Source organism: Ranitomeya imitator, chromosome 1 (genome assembly GCF_032444005.1).
Source record: "Ranitomeya imitator isolate aRanImi1 chromosome 1, aRanImi1.pri, whole genome shotgun sequence".
NCBI lineage: Eukaryota > Metazoa > Chordata > Amphibia > Anura > Dendrobatidae > Ranitomeya > Ranitomeya imitator.
The window spans coordinates 185,713,794-185,731,520 of NC_091282.1; positions in this window are offsets into that span (position 1 = coordinate 185,713,794).

Below are 17,727 nucleotides of genomic sequence, written 5' to 3' on the forward strand. Positions count from 1 at the left end.
AGTGAGCAGATGTGTTGATCCTTTTCAGCTCATCACCCTGGCCTCGGTGTGTATGACAATGTATCGGTTTAAATTTCTTCCAAAAAAGACAATCGCCATTTTACCTGGTGATAATTATCACAAGGCAAAAAAGCGCTACTCGACACCCGCTACACAGTGGCTCATGTATGTAGCCCACTCTGAGAACATCGACATACAGCACGCTTTGAGAGGCGGTGAAAAACAGGTCGGGAAGTATTTTCTAGATGGTTATGCCTATGTTAGCGGCCAGCACATAGCCTTTGAATTTCAGGGGTGTTTTTATCACGGTTGTCCCGTGTGCTATAATGAAAATGACACGAATAAGGTCACGAGTACGTCCTACGGTCAGTTATATTACACCTTTTTAGCTAAAAAGCGTTACTTACAGTGTTGCGGGTACACAGTAAGACTGATGTGGGAACATGAGTGGAATGAAATGGTTGAAAATGATTCTAACCTTCAAACATTTCTTCGCCAGATGGAATTCCCCGTTCCTTTAGACCCCCGTGATGCGCTTTATGGCGGGCGAACTAACGCCATTAAGCTCTATCATCATTTGGAAGAAGGGGAGACTTTACACTACTACGATTTCACCAGTCTGTACCCCTTTGTAAACAAAACTAAAACATACCCTGTAGGTCATCCAGACATCATCTACGACAATTTTGGATTCATTAAAAAATACTTTGGCATTGCTAGAGTCAAGGTCTACCCGCCGAGAGATTTATTTTTTCCAGTTCTACCGGTAAAACTCAACAAAAAATTAATGTTTCCCCTTTGCTACACATGCGCTGCAAATTCCCAGGCAGATATTTGTGCCCACAGTGATGAAGAACGGGCGCTGACAGGCACCTGGTGCACTATAGAGCTCGAGATGGCTATAGAAAAAGGGTATCGGATCGCTCACATCTATGAAATATGGCATTTTCCTAAAACCACTGATGATCTGTTTGCGCCTTACATTAAATTACATCTTAGGGATAAGCAGGAAGCCTCTGGTTATCCTAGCTGGTGCACTGATGACGCCAAGAAACGGCAGTACATTGACTCTTTTCTTGAAAAAGAAGGTGTCCAATTACGGCCTGAAAATATAGCTGTCAATCCTGCTAAGCGGCAGATCTCCAAGCTTTTCTTAAATTCTTTATGGGGAAAGTTTGCTCAGAGATCTAATCTATCATGTACCAGCATTGTTAGGGATCCAGATGAGCTTTTTAAGTATTTGTTCCTGCCTTACTATGACATTTCGATGGTACATTTCCTTGATGATGACACCGCAACCATTAACTGGAAATATGCAAAAGGCCACCACACACTCAACAAAAACACAAACATTTTTATAGCGTGTTTTACAACAGCGTATGCTCGGTTAGAGCTCTATTCGCTGCTGGACCGGCTGCAGGAGAGGTGCCTTTATCACGACACAGACTCAGTTATTTTTGTACAGAGAGATGGTGAGTGGCAACCGCCTTTAGGCGATTACCTGGGGGAGCTGACCAGTGAAATACCAGATGGTACACACATCACAGAATTTGTTTCCGCGGGCCCCAAAACTTACGGCTACAAACTCAACACCGGTAAAACTGTCTTAAAAGTTAAGGGGATAACACTAAATGTTGGTAACTCTCAATCTATTAATTTCAACAGTCTGAAAGATCTAGTTCTGGACTACCCGCGCAATTCTGCCGCAGAAACTCAGAAACGTATTGTCGTACAGCAGGCGTCCATTGTGAGAAATAAAAAGTATTGGGATATTGAAACAAGACCATTACGCAAAACACAAAAGTGCGTTTATACAAAGCGGCGACTATTAGACGATTTCACAACAATACCTTTTGGGTATTAGTCGAGTATTGTGATGGATACGCGGCTGCAACACCCGTTCTCGTGCATTCTAGCAGGCCCGTCTAATTCTGGAAAGAGCTATTTTGTAAAACAGCTGCTATATAATATTGAAGCTAATTTTTCTCAGAAACCTGATAATATTGTATGGTTTTATTCGTGTTGGCAAAAACTATATGATGAAATCTCTCTCTCTTTTCCCCACGCCAGATTTGTGGAGGGTCTGCCGAATACATTCGTAGATGACGAATTATTCCCCCCGGAGAAGGTGAATTTGGCGATTGTTGATGATCTCATGGAGAGTGCTAGTGAGAATTGTGAGATAGAAAAAGCCTTTACCAAGTATGTGCACCACAGAAATCTCAGCATTTTCTACCTGGTGCAAAACATATTTTGTCAGGGTAAGAAAAGCCGTACGATAAATTTAAACACAAAGTACATGGTGCTTTTTAATAACCCCCGAGATAAATTACAAATTTTAACTCTAGCTCGTCAGATGTATCCCGGAAAAACACGTTTTTTCCTAGAAGCTTTTGAGGATGCCACGCGGGAGCCTTACGGGTATTTGCTTGTAGATTTGAGAGCTAATACTCCTGAGGATCTGCGTTTAAGGACTGGGTTGTTTCCACCCGCGTTGCCCGCTGTCTATGTTCAGAAGAAAAACACTTCTAAAAAGTGAATTTTACCCGGTATCAGACATTCTACGCTGTGGGCGTTGTGCTGTAAAGATGTCTGAGAGGCTCCGGCGTAACTGGGCTCTCTTAAAAAGCCTAGTGAAAGCAACCCCCGCTGTCAGAAAGTCTATTTTGCGCGATGCAAGCAATGATTTAATTACAGCCATAGGCGAGATTGCTTTAAATATCTTAAAAGGCAGGATTCCGCTGAAAGAGCGCCAAAAAGGTATATTAAAGAAGTGGCATAAAGCTATAAGAACACTGAGCGACAGATCTCAGCCCACAAAGAAAAAGAAGCGACTACTAAAACAGACCGGCGGGTTTATCGGCCCTCTTTTAGCTTTTGCAATTCCAATAATAACAAGCCTGTTCGCCGGGAGATAATGGAGCATGCAGCGAAAATGTATCTAGTACCCAAACAGGAGCTAGACAAACTAAGACCCGGTACTACAGATAACATACGCGACAGTGTTATTCGCCGCCTTGATGGTGAAATTAGCGACATTTTACAGCGTCGTGACATTCCCGATGATGTGAAAATTAAAATGTATAGCTCTGTGCTACAACGCTACTTGGTACATACGCGACACAGCTCAAAAGAAGTAACGGCTTTAAATCTCGTTAGCCCTCCTGATCCTGGTCAGCAGCAATTGCCAAATACCGACTCTGATAAAAATCATGAGATCGCTGAAATTGTCAGCCATATAAACCAAAGATATAAAAAGAATGCTGAATTTTTACTAAACAGGCTGCTGCAGAATAAAAATGTCACAGCATGGAATAATAAAACTGAATTTATTTTCAAAGGATCCGTAATACCAGGGTCTAACTTACTGGATTTGGTACGTAGTACAACGCAGAGCCATGCTCTGAACAGTAGAAATTTACCGCCGGGTTGGGATTCATTTATGCAGGCTATGGCCGAGCTAAATATGCCGTCTACAGTTGTGGGTAACCCCGCTACTAGGAAGCTTTTAGATGAATTAAAAATTACCAACAGTGAGACACGCTCTGTATCTACACCGCTGAAGTTAGCGGCGGCACCCCGTACAATTCAATCTTTACATTCCCCGTCATTAGGTACCACACGTGGAACTTTGCTACCTAAAAAAAGGTCTCTACCGATGCTACAAACCATGTGGCTCACGATGTAAAGAATGTACTAGATAAATGCTGTACTCGTCTTGTAACGCTATATTAATTATTTTGTAAGAAGTGTAATTGTTCATTGTACTATTTAATGTTTTTTACTTTTTATATTCTGTAAGAATTTTTTATAGTATTGAAATGTCTTTGAGATGTTGCTTTATTGTGAGAAATAAATTTTTTTACATTTTTACAATATCGTGTCTTTGGTTTTTTACATGTAACATTGGTGCATATTATATATATATATATATATATATACAGAAATAAGTTGTCCAGTAACTTTTCTGTTTGTGTATATAAGGCAGCCACAAGGAGAAAATCTGCTACACTGTGAATAAACACAGCTTACAATTTACTGTTAATGATCAGTAGAGGTACAAATAACTTCTCAGATGCCATCTTCAGGACACAAAAAAGAGAAAGCAAATATCAAACATTCGGCGTTATAAAACATAAATAATACACAATGCCTGGGCAAATGACATGCAGATAGCAAATACAACAACAATTGACCTAGGTGTTATAAACCTCTGAACCGCAGTTAACCTAAACATTTAGGTAATGTTCACCATTTAGTTAGTGTTCAGTAGAGAAACATTTTAGCAATAGGATATAAAATAAACAGCTGGGTGTGTTAATGATGTTGAATAACATGTGAAAACTCTGGCTGTAGTTTATAAGATGTAAAATGAGAATACTTTTCACATAACAGGATGTAGGATTGCATACAGAAACACCAGCCCTATTCACTATATGTGTACACTGAATAAAATATAAAAAGAAATACTGGTATAATAATCACTGTATCAAAATACTGTGATAACAATATCAAACTGCAACAAATTAAAGTATATCAAACGATATCAAAAGGGGAAATCAGCCAGCCTCAGGGACAGCTGGCTGACAGGAGGAGGGGAGGGGTTACACACTTTGATACACTTTGATAGGGGCGGGGCACCTGTCAGATTGAGTTTGACGAAACCTAGCTCTGCTACACTACTATAGTTGAATAAAATGAATATGAAGAATGTAATAAAAAAAAATGTAGAAGATGAAGAAGAAGATGAATAAGGTGAAGAAGAAGTTGATGTCAAAGATGCTGATGATGATGAAGATGAAAGTGTGGGAAAAGTAAAAAAAAAAAGAAGGGGAAGGGCGTGGAATAGTGAAACATCAATATCTGACAAAATAAAAAAAAATTTACATTGTCAATATCTTTGTCACTCCGAACGTCTTTAAAAAAAAAAAAAATTCCTGCTATTCTATTTGATTGGGCTAAACCTCTATGCCTTTAATGTCTCCGCCACCTCCCCAAATACATCCTGCATTATTCTTAGTTGTTTTCCTTCATGTAGAATGAACCTACAAGGAAAGAAAAGGTTTATTTTAATTCCGATATTTTGGTCCCATTGACTTGCATTGAGATCGGGTATCGGTATCGGCGATATCCGATATTTTTTGAATATCGGCCGATCCAATCCGATACCGATACTTTCCGATATCGGAAGGTATCGCTCAACACTAATGGCCACACATGATGCTCAATACTATATAATGGCCACACATGATGCTCCATACTGTATAATGGCCACAAATGATGCTCCATACTGTATAATGGCCACACATGATCCTCCATACTGTATAATGGCCACACATGATGCTCCATACTGTATAATGGCCACACATGATGCTCCATACTGTATAATGGCCACACATGATGCTCCATACTGTATAATGGCCACACATGATGCTTCATACTGTATAATGGCCACACATGATGCTCCATACTGTATAATGGCCCCACATGATGCTCCATACTGCATAATGGCCCCACAATGCTCCATAATGTATAATGGCCACACATGATGCTCCATACTGTATAATGGCCACACATGATGCTCCATACTGTATAATGGCCACACATGATGCTCCATACTGTAGAATGGCCACACGTGATGCTCCATACTGTATAATGGCCACACATGATGCTCCATACTGTATAATGGTCACACACGATGCTCCATACTGCATAATGACCACACATGGTGCTCCATACTGTATAATGGCCCCACATGATGCTCCATACTGTATAATGACCGCACATGATGCTCCATACTGTACAATGACCGCTTATGATGCTCCATACTGTATAATGACCGCACATGATGCTCCATACTGTATAATGACTGCACATGATGCTCCATACTGTATAATGACCCCACATGATGCTCCATACTGTATAATGACCGCACATGATGTTCCATACTGTAGAATGGCCCCACATGATGCTCCATACTGTATAATGACCACACATGATGCTCCATACTGTATATTGGCTCCGCTCCATACACCTCATACACACACGGCTCCGCTCCATACACCTCATACACATTCAGCTCCACTCCGTACACCTCGTACACACACGGCTCTGCTCCATACACCTCGCACACACACGGCTCCGCTCCATACACCTCGCACACATTCAGCTCCGCTCCATACACCTCGCACACACACGGCTCCGCTCCATACACTTCGCACACATTCATCTCTGCTCCATACACCTCGCACACACACGGCTCCGCTCCATACACCTCGTACACACACGGCTCCGCTCCATACACCTCATACACACGGCTCCGCTCCATACACCTCATACACATTCAGCTCTGCTCCGTACACCTCGTACAAACACACGGCTCTGCTCCATACACCTCGTACACACGGCTCCGCTCCATACACCTCGTACACACGGCTCTGCTCCATACACCTCATACACACACAGCTCCGCTCCATACACCTCATACACATTCAGCTCCGCTCCATACACCTCGCACACACACGGCTCCGCTCCATACACCTCGTACACACACGGCTCCGCTCCATACACCTCATACACACATGGCTCCGCTCCATATACCTCAAACACACATGGCTCAGCTCCAGACACCTTGTACACATATGGCTCTGCTACATCCACACTGTACACCTCCTGACCCCACACAAGGCATTACTTACCTCATCCAGCAGCACCATGTGGCAAGTTGGCAATCAGCACAGCCGAGTCCTGCAATCCACGGAGGTCCCAATCATGTGACCCCTGCTCGTCCCCTCCTGTGACCTCATCACAGGTCCTGTGCGCACAAAGCAGGCAGCCAATATGTGGTGTAAGGCGGCTCTATGATGCAGGGATGACCGGCTGATACGTACTGCACTGCATAGGTATGGAAGGGTAAGGGGCGTGGCTTTACACAAGGGGGTATGTCGGCTTTTTCTTCTGCTATCTGCGGGAAACAGAGCGTCCCATGCTGGACAGTGGGGAAAAGGCTCAAAACTGGGACAGTCCCGCACAATGAGGGACGGTTGGGAGCTATGCAGTAGCCCTGTCAGTTTTCATGTGGTGGATGACTTTAGCTCTGAGAAGGGAGTAGTTGTCCTCTGTTCCTGTAAGGAAACAGCTGATGGTCCGAAAATAGCAGTTCCCATCACCTTTGGTTTTATATGTACGCCGTGGTTGTCCAAGATCTCTTGTGCCTCCAAAGTACACAACCCTATTAAACGCAAGGTCAAGAGTGGTGGTAAGATACTTCCTTCCTGAATTTGGTAGTGGGTTGAAGGTCTTGGTTTGCTGGTGTTTCTGTGTGGCAAAGTCACTGGGACAGTCATCAGGGGACTGGGTGGTAGAGAAGTCTCTTCATCCTGGTAAATCTTAAGGTTGCTGGCATGGAAGATGTCGCTTACTATCTTGCCAGTCTTATTGTTCTTAAGTTTTACTCGTCCCTTGGTTAAGGATTCCACAACTAAGTAGGGTGCAACCCAGCGTGGTGCCATCTTTGAACCCATGCAATGAATACGACATTGATTCTTGATATAAACAATGATGCCAGCAGTGATTTCTTTGTTGCTTTTGTTTCGGCGATCAAAGGCACACTTTTGGTGTTCCTGAGCAGAATGGATGTTGGTACTTACAGTTGAGAGGATCCTCTTATGAATGGTTGTGAGTGTATTTAGCACATCAGAGTTGGCATCATCTGAAAGAGACATGACAAGTCCACAGTGTCATTTGCTGATGGATTAAGGTCAATAGGAAGCTTAGCCTCAAATGGAGTGCGCTTGGTTGAGGCATGCACAGATGTGTGATAGGCAAACAAAACACCAGGGATGAACTGGTCCCAGTTGGTTCCTTGGTCATTGACAAGCTTGCAAAGAGATTCTTTGAGTGTTCGTTTGTCACGTTCCCGCTGGCCATTTGTTTGTAGGTGGTAGGCAGATGAAATGCGGTGATCAATTTTAAAATGATCCATCAGGTTGTCGATGATCGAGTTCACAAACTCTCTTCCCTGGGTGCTAAGCAGAGTATCCATACAGCTTAAGCAGCAAATAATGTTGTACAAAAATGTTGCTACTGACATGGCACTCTTGTCTGGAACAGCTGTAGCTTCAGTCCACTTTGAGAAATAATCAGTGACAGCAACTATATATTTGTTGCCGTTTGATGTTTCCTGAAGAGGACCGATCATATCAATCCCAACTAAGCTCCATACTTTTCCAGGTACTGGTATACTGTTGAGTGGTGGAGCTTCTTTGCTGATTTTGGGACATGTGACAAAACATTTTTGAAAGGCTTTGACATGTTGGTGAACATCATTCTTCATTCCCTTCCAGTAATAACGGTCAGAAATTTTGGCAAATGTTTTATCTCTGCCAAAATGGCCACCAGAAGTTGGGTTGTCGTGAGAGGCCTTCAGGATATTTGGCAGTTGGCTTTTAGTGAGAACCTCTTTTTTCCATAGTAAATTATCCCTTTCTTTGCTCAATATGGCTTAGATGTTTGTCTAAACTGAGACTTGGCATTTGAACGTTTCTCTGGAGGTAGATCGTAGATCCACTGGGGGTACTTTTGTTCTGTTGCAGTGTAGAATCTCAAAAGCTGATCATATAGTTGGTCTTCCATTGTTGTCAAAATTGGAAAACTTTTTTTTTGTTGGAGGTGTTCCAAGTTCACTTTATATACCTTATCAGGATAGAATAGGAACTCACACTGGAGAACTTAAGGTGCATATCATAGAGAGCAGGGAGGAACATACATAACAAGTTACAACACATAACATTAACTATGCACTGATGGAACTGCACCATCTACTGTCAGTTCAATGTAATGCCTCCAACACATGCTATAAGTCTAGTCCACCCGTTCCCTTGCACTAGATTTGCTGCTGATTTTCAACAGGGAAAAAATCAGCAGTCAATCTGCATCAAAATCCGCATCCCAACGATGTGGATTCTTTTTTGAAGAAGCACAGCAGATTTCTCCGTGTCATGTGGAAGAGGGAAATCTGCTGCAAACTGCATGAAAATCTGACAAAAGCCACATGAAATGGTATATGGTTTGTGTATGTGCATATACTGTATCACTACAGCAGCAAAAACGCACTAATATTCTGCCCTAGAGGAGTATACACCATGGGTATGTTATACCTAGGCCAGATTATAGTCCTCCGGGCCAAAATATACCCCTGCTGCTGTAGATCATATTTTTCATGCTTATGAGAACCACTGAGTGATGTACTCAAGAACGAGGCCCCAGACATCGCACAGGGGCCCCAGACATCGCACATCGCACAGGGGCCCTAGACATCTTAGGCAAGTTTCACTTTTGCGCACGGCTGTGTACGCTCTTAGTGAAGCCCCGGCCACTGCCGCACCCGCCAGTTAAGCTCCGCAGAGGTCTGACTGGGGCCTCTCTGTGCTGCCTGGGGCCCTGTGTGCTGCCTGGGGCCCATGTGCTCTGCCTGGGGCCCCTGTGTGCTGCCTGGGGCCTCGTGCGCTGCTTGGGGCCCTTGTGCACTGCCTGGGGCACCTGTGTGCTGCCTGAGGCCCTGTGCGCTGCTTGGGGCCCTTGTGCACTGCCTGGGGCCCCTGTGTGCTGCCTGGGGCCCTGTGCACTGCCTGGGGCCCCTGTGTGCTGCCTGGGGCCCCGTGCACTGCCTGGGGCCTCTCTGTGCTGCCTGAAGCCCTGTGCGCTGCCTGGGGCCCCTGTGTGCTGCCTGGGGTCCTGTGCACTGCCTGGGGCCCCTGTGTGCTGCCTGGGGCCCTGTGCACTGCCTGGGGCCCCGTGCACTGCCTGGGGCCTCTCTGAGCTGCCTGAGGCCTCTCTGAGCTGCCTGAGGCCCTGTGCGCTGCCTGGGGCCCCTGTGTGCTGCCTGGGGCCCCTATGTGCTGCCTGGGGCCCTGTGCGCTGCCTGGGGCCCTGTGTGCTATCTGGGGCCCCTGTGCACTGCCTGGGGCCCTGCGGGCTACCTAGGGCCCCTGTGGGCTGCCTGGGGTCCTGTGCGCTGCCTGGGGCCCTGTGTGCTGTATGGGGCCCCATGTGCTGCCTGGAGCTCCGTGTGCTGCCTGGGGCCCTGTGCGCTGCCTGGGGCCCTGTGCGCTGCCTGGGGCCTTGTGTGCTGCCTTGGGCCCTGTGCGCTGCCTGGGGCCCCGTTTGCTGCCTGGGGCTCCATTATTGATTATATCACTCAATGGTTCTCAAAAAGCTGAAAAATCTGATCTACAGCAGCTGGGGTATATTCTGACCTGGAGGGGTATAATCTGGACTAGTCCAATTTATACCCCGGGGTATAGTTTGGGCTAGGCCAGAATATACCCGGGGTATAATCTGGCCTAGGCTACTTTAACCCCGGGTATATTCTGGGCAGGGGGGTTAATCTGGCCTGTTACACCGGCACGTATTAGCTGTTTATGACAACTAGTTTCAATAGGCAAAAAATGGCTCAGAAGTTCTCTGCAGGGTGGTTAGTGCTTGTGATGATGTGTAGTGATGTTTGTACCAAACTTGACTAATTTAATCCTATTACGTTACTTGTTCTAATCTTTGTTCTGGATTTGTAAACTCTTTTGGAAACCTGCTTTTCTTAAATCTGTTTATTGCCTGATCACAACATAAGAACTGCCAACAACACAGGAAAAGTGGGCAATAATTTTGGCTTAAAAATAGTTATCACTGGAAAAGCTTTGTTATAGAATAAACTAACAATAATAATAAAAACAAAACAAAATGGTTAGGACATGAAAAGGCTGATGAAAGATCTCCTGTGTTTCAAACCACTTCTTGTGGGGACTGGAAGCAATTCAAAATAAACACTAACTATCCGGGGATTGCTGTGTTTCCAATCTTTAAATACATGTGTAAGGGTCCCAGTTATTTTGGGACTGTTGCATTTTGGTGTGTTTTCCTTTTATAAGCAAACATTGATCATTGCTTGACATGCAGATTATAGAAGAAACCAGCACTGATGCTGTCTGGATGTCCCTCGTTATGTCTCACTCCCCCACAGCTAGATGTTACCTCTGCAGACAGATATTTGAATAAGTAATTTTCAAACATCCTGTGGAAAAAAAAACACAATTGAGGATGGAAATGGTAACTCTTTCCTTCCTATCTCTGTGATTCTATCTCAAGTTAGGTCTGTTTTGTATTAGGGGATAAAAATGATAAATGGAAATGACACCATCCATAACAAATCCACTGGGAACTGTCATGTAGAATGTGAGGAATCCCAACACTTTATTGCTGGTATATTACAGTCCATAGAAGTATGTTGTCTAATAACCTCCTGCTCTGTGGCCTCCCCTCGAACACTCTCGCACCCCTCCAATCTATTCTAAACTCTGCTGCCCGACTAATCTACCTGTCCCCCCGCTATTCCCCAGCCTCTCCCCTCTGTCAATCCCTGCACTGGCTCCCCATCACCCAGAGACTCCAGTACAAAACCCTAACCATGAAGTACAAAGCCATCCACAACCTGTCTCCTCCATACATCTGTGACCTCGTCTCCCGATACTTACCTACACGCAACCTCCGATCCTCACAAGATCTCCTACTCTACTCCCCTCTTATCTCCTCTTCCCACAATCGCATACAAGATTTCTCTTGTGCATCCCCCCTACTCTGGAACTCTCTACCACAACATATCAGACTCTCGCCTACCATCGAAACCTTCAAAAAGAACCTGAAGACCTACCTCTTCCGACAAGCCTACAACCTGCAGTAACCACCGATTGACCAAACCGCTGCACGACCAGCTCTACCCTCACCTACTGTATCCTCACCCATCCCTCGTAGATTGTGAGCCCTCGCGGGCAGGGTCCTCTCTCCTCCTGTACCAGTTGTGACTTGTATTGTTCAAGATTATTGTACTTGTTTTATTATGTGTACCCCTCCTCACATGTAAAGCGCCATGGAATAAATGGCGCTATAATAATAAATAATAATAATAATTAATACATGCATCTGCAATTATTGTGTACATAATTGTGAAATATGGAAAAAATAGTGCATTGTGCTACAGCTATATGAATGAGTTTTCTACCATTTGTGTTTTTTTATTTAGGTGATGTAAGAGACATGCAACACCGTATAAGCCTTAGGGGATGAACAAATGTAACACCCCAGGTTCCTGGTTGTTACAGTGGCATTGCTTTCCACACGGGGAGAGTGATGTCATGCTTGAAAGTGAGGAAAGATCCCTTTTATCAGGTATTCACATAAATGCAACACAGTTCTGACTCCAGGCCAGAAGGGGGAGCTCTTAACCCGGTATCAGGAGAGCTTCCCTAGATATTGATACAGTGGGGCAAAAAAGTATTTAGTCAGTCAGCAATAGTGCAAGTTCCACCACTTAAAAAGATGAGAGGCGTCTGTAACTTACATCATAGGTAGACCTCAACTATGGGAGACAAACTGAGAAAAACAAAATCCAGAAAATCACATTGTCTGTTTTTTTAACATTTTATTTGCATATTATGGTGGAAAATAAGTATTTGGTCAGAAACAAACAATCAAGATTTCTGGCTCTCACAGACCTGTAACTTCTTCTTTAAGAGTCTCCTCTTTCCTCCACTCATTACCTGTAGTAATGGCACTTGTTTAAACTTGTTATCAGTATAAAAAGACACCTGTGCACACCCTCAAACAGTCTGACTCCAAACTCCACTATGGTGAAGACCAAAGAGCTGTCAAAGGACACCAGAAACAAAATTGTAGCCCTGCACCAGGCTGGGAAGACTGAATCTGCAATAGCCTACCAGCTTGGAGTGAAGAAATCAACAGTGGGAGCAATAATTAGAAAATGGAAGACATACAAGACTACTGATAATCTCCCTCGATCTGGGGCTCCACGCAAAATCCCACCCCGGGGGGTCAGAATGATCACAAGAACGGTGAGCAAAAATCCCAGAACCACGCGGGGGGACCTAGTGAATGAACTGCAGAGAGCTGGGACCAATGTAACAAGGCCTACCATAAGTAACACACTATGCCACCATGGACTCAGATCCTGCAGTGCCAGACGTGTCACACTGCTTAAGCCAGTACATGTCCGGGCCCGTCTGAAGTTTGCTAGAGAGCATTTGGATGATCCAGAGGAGTTTTTGGAGAATGTCCTATGGTCTGATGAAACCAAACTGGAACTGTTTGGTAGAAACACAACTTGTCGTGTTTGGAGGAAAAAGAATACTGAGTTGCATCCATCAAACACCATACCTACTGTAAAGCATGGTGGTGGAAACATCATGCTTTGGGGCTGTTTCTCTGCAAAGGGGCTAGGACGACTGATCCGGGTACATGAAAGAATGAATGGGGCCATGTATCGTGAGATTTTGAGTGCAAACTTCGTTCCATCAGCAAGGGCATTGAAGATGAAACGTGGCTGGGTCTTTCAACATGACAATGATCCAAAGCACACCGCCAGGGCAGCGAAGGAGTGGCTTTGTAAGAAGCATTTCAAGGTCCTGGAGTGGCCTAGCCAGTCTCCAGATCTCAACCCAATAGAAAACCTTTGGAGGGAGTTTAAAGTCTGTGTTGCCAAGCGAAAAGCCAAAAACATCACTGCTCTAGAGGAGATCTGCATGGAGGAATGGGCCAACATACCAACAACAGTGTGTGGCAACCTTGTGAAAACTTACAGAAAACGTTTGACCTCTGTCATTGCCAACAAAGGATATATTACAAAGTATTGAGATGAAATTTTGTTTCTGACCAAATACTTATTTTCCACCATAATATGCAAATAAAATGTTAAAAAAACAGACAATGTGATTTTCTGGATTTTTTTTCCTCAGTTTGTCTCCCATAGTTGAGGTCTACCTATGATGTAAATTACAGACGCCTCTCATCTTTTTAAGTGGTGGAACTTGCACTATTGCTGACTGACTAAATACTTTTTTGCCCCACTGTATATATTCTGGTCTGGAGGAGTTAGACAGTCTGTCAGAGGGACAGAACAGAGAGGAAGCAGACGGTGAGCGTCTGATAGAGAAAGAGGGGGCCGTGCATCCACAAGAGGTGCTGCAGCTCCTAGAAGGAACGAAAACAGAACAGTTTGTAGAGACAGCGAAGAAGGCAAAGGAACAAAGGAGAGTATCTGCGTGCTTCCAGGTTTTTTTATCAGATGGCACACGGATTCAGAGTTTTATAGGTCCATTTTGAGGATCAGAATAGGACATGCTCAATGCATCTGTAAAAGCAGGCAGCACACCGACACTACACACAGATACAGGTTTGTAGCCTTATTATGTATAGCACAGTTCCTTAGTATATAGTATACTCACTTATTATGTACAGGTCCTTCTCAAAAAATTAGTATATAGTGTTAAATTTAATTATTTACCATAATGTAATGATTACAATTAAACTTTCATATATTATAGATTCATTATCCACCAACTGAAATTTGTCAGGTCTTTTATTGTTTTAATACTGATGATTTTGGCATACAACTCCTGATAACCCAAAAAACCTGTCTCAATAAATTAGCATATTTCACCCATCCAATCAAATAAAAGTGTTTTTTAATAACAAACAAAAAAACCAACAAATAATAATGTTCAGTTATGCACTCAATACTTGGTCGGGAATCCTTTGGCAGAAATGACTGCTTCAATGCGGCGTGGCATGGAGGCAATCAGCCTGTGACACTGCTGAGATGTTATGGAGGCCCAGGATGCTTCAATAGCGGCCTTAAGCTCATCCAGAGTGTTGGGTCTTGCGTCTCTCAACTTTCTCTTCACAATATCCCACAGATTCTCTATGGGGTTCAGGTCAGGAGAGTTGGCAGGCCAATTGAGCACAGTAATACCATGGTCAGTAAACCATTTACCAGTGGTTTTGGCACTGTGAGCAGGTGCCAGGTCGTGCTGAAAAATGAAATCTTCATCTCCATAAAGCATTTCAGCCGATGGAAGCATGAAGTGCTCCAAAATCTCCTGATAGCTAGCTGTATTGACCCTGCCCTTGATGAAACACAGTGGACCAACACCAGCAGCTGACATGGCACCCCACACCATCACTGACTGTGGGTACTTGACACTGGACTTCAGGCATTTTGGCATTTCCTTCTCCCCAGTCTTCCTCCAGACTCTGGCACCTTGATTTCCGAATGACATGCAAAATTTGCTTTCATCAGAAAAAAGTACTTGGGACCACTTAGCAACAGTCCAGTGCTGCTTCTCTGTAGCTCAAAAGTGGCTTTACCTGGGGAATGTGGCACCTGTAGCCCATTTCCTGCACACGCCTGTGCACGGTGGCTCTGGATGTTTCCACACCAGACTCAGTCCACTGCTTCCTCAGGTTCCCCAAGGTCTGGAATCGGTCCTTCTCCACAATCTTCCTCAGGGTCCGGTCTCCTCTTCTCGTTGTACAGCGTTTTCTGCCACATTGTTTCCTTCCAACAGACTTACCATTGAGGTGCCTTGATACAGCACTCTGGGAACAGCCTATTTGTTGAGAAATTTCTTTCTGGGTCTTACCCTCTTGCTTGAGGGTGTCAATGATGGCCTTCTTGACATCTGTCAGGTCGCTAGTCTTACCCATGATGGGGGTTTTGAGTAATGAACCAGGCAGGGAGTTTATAAAAGCCTCAGGTATCTTTTGCATGTATTTAGAGTTAATTAGTTGATTCAGAAGATTAGGGTAATAGGTCGTTTAGAGAACCTTTTCTTGATATGCTAATTTATTGAGACAGGATTTTTGGGTTATCAGGAGTTGTATGCCAAAATCATCAGTATTAAAACAATAAAAGACCTGACAAATTTCAGTTGGTGGATAATGAATCTATAATATATGAAAGTTTAATTGTAATAATTACATTATGGTAAATAATGAAATTTAACACTATATGCTAATTTTTTGAGAAGGACCTGTATAGCACAGTCCTTAGCTACATAGTTTCCTCTACTATAATGTATATCACTGTCCCTAATATTACGTACCATCCCTCTCTAGTTATATATCATGCCATCCCTTATTATATAGCTTCCTCTGCTGTTATGTACTGTGCTGTCTATTACATAGTGTATTCTTGTTATTTTTGTTATTCACAGCTTCCTCTTTTATGAAATAGTCCCCTCTCTTGTTAGATATAAAATGACTGCTGATGGAGCAGCTGGTGACCAGACAACCAGTCCATCAGCTCCTCCATTAAAAAAGAAGCTTTCCCATGCTCCTTCAGCCATCATTGCATTATACATCTAACAAGACAAGACTGTATGTAATAAAGAAAGGGCTCTATATAATCCGATGTGTAAGGGATGGTGCTGTACATAACAAGAGAGGGCACTGTGTAATAAGGGATGGCAATATACATAATAAAGGAGACTATGTAATATTGTAATATATATATACTGTACATGTATGTGTGTGTGTGGCTGTTTATTTATATATATATATAGATATATATCTTTGTTGCCATAAAAAGAGAGTGGCCCAGACACATTTCTTGCACAGGGACCTCAATCTGTCAGTGTCCGCCCCTGTGTGTGTGTGTGTAGAAGGGCTGTGGTGACCATCATACTGTGTTGGGGGCTGTAGAGGCCATTATACTTTGTTGGTGGGCAGTGGAGAGTATTATATATTTTGTTTGTTGCCTATTGGGGTATTATACTCCATTGGAATCACTTTGTGAACATCATACTGTATGGGGGTACTGTGACAAAATCATTCTTTACTGGGGCACTGTAAGGTCATCATGCTGCACCTGTGGGGAGGGCTGTAAGAGCAATTTGTTTGGGGAAATTCACCCTGGGGAGGCATTTTGGGGTTGCATCATACTGTAGGGGTGCCATTAAAAATATCATTGTGGGTTAGAATGCAATGAGTTTTCAGAAGTGGCACAATTAATGTGTATGTGCAGCAACTCTTATCCCTCTCTCGCTGTCTTTAATAGATTTGAGGTATGAGCTTCTGTGGTTGCACTGTGACCCTGCTGAAAATATTTTTGTGGGAGTGCAGAGAAAGGGCTCAAGTAGGACTTTTGATGAGGGGCCACATGAACTCTATGTACACCCCTAGCTGGACACCAGGTATTAACTTCACCAGGGACGCAGGCATTGACCTACCCACCAACCGAGTCCACCAAGGATGGTAATAGCAACTTTTTTCTAGATCACCCTAAAAGGAGGTATTAATCCATCCAATACCTTTGACCAGTGATGAAGAACCTTTTAGAGACAGAGTGCCCAAATTGCAACCTAAAACCCACTTACCATATATACTTGTGCATAAGCCGAGTTTTTCAGCACAGTTTTTTGTGCTGAAAATGCCCCCCTCAGCTTATACACGAGTCATTGTCCCAGTTTACAGCAGGGGAGGGGGAGCGGTGGGTCACAGGAGGCAGGAGCCGGCGGCTGCGGCTAAAGTCTGTGCCCACTGATAAAAATAAATGAATATTCACTGCACCGGCAAAGAATTTTCATTTCTCTTATAGCATTCCCAGATACATCCGCAGCCGCCGGCTTCCAGTATAAAAAAAAAACATTCTACTTACCTTCCTGTGCACCCTCACAGCATCTTGTTCCGGTGCCAGCAGCTCCTGCAGACGGGCAATCATGTATCCCCGCTCATTACGGGAATTAATATTCATTCCAGTCCACACCTATGGGAGTGGAGAGGTGAATATTCATTATCTTAATGAGCAATGACACATGATCGCCCGGCCGCAGGAGCTGCTGACACCAGAACTAGATGCTGCGAGAGAGCGCAGGGAAGGTA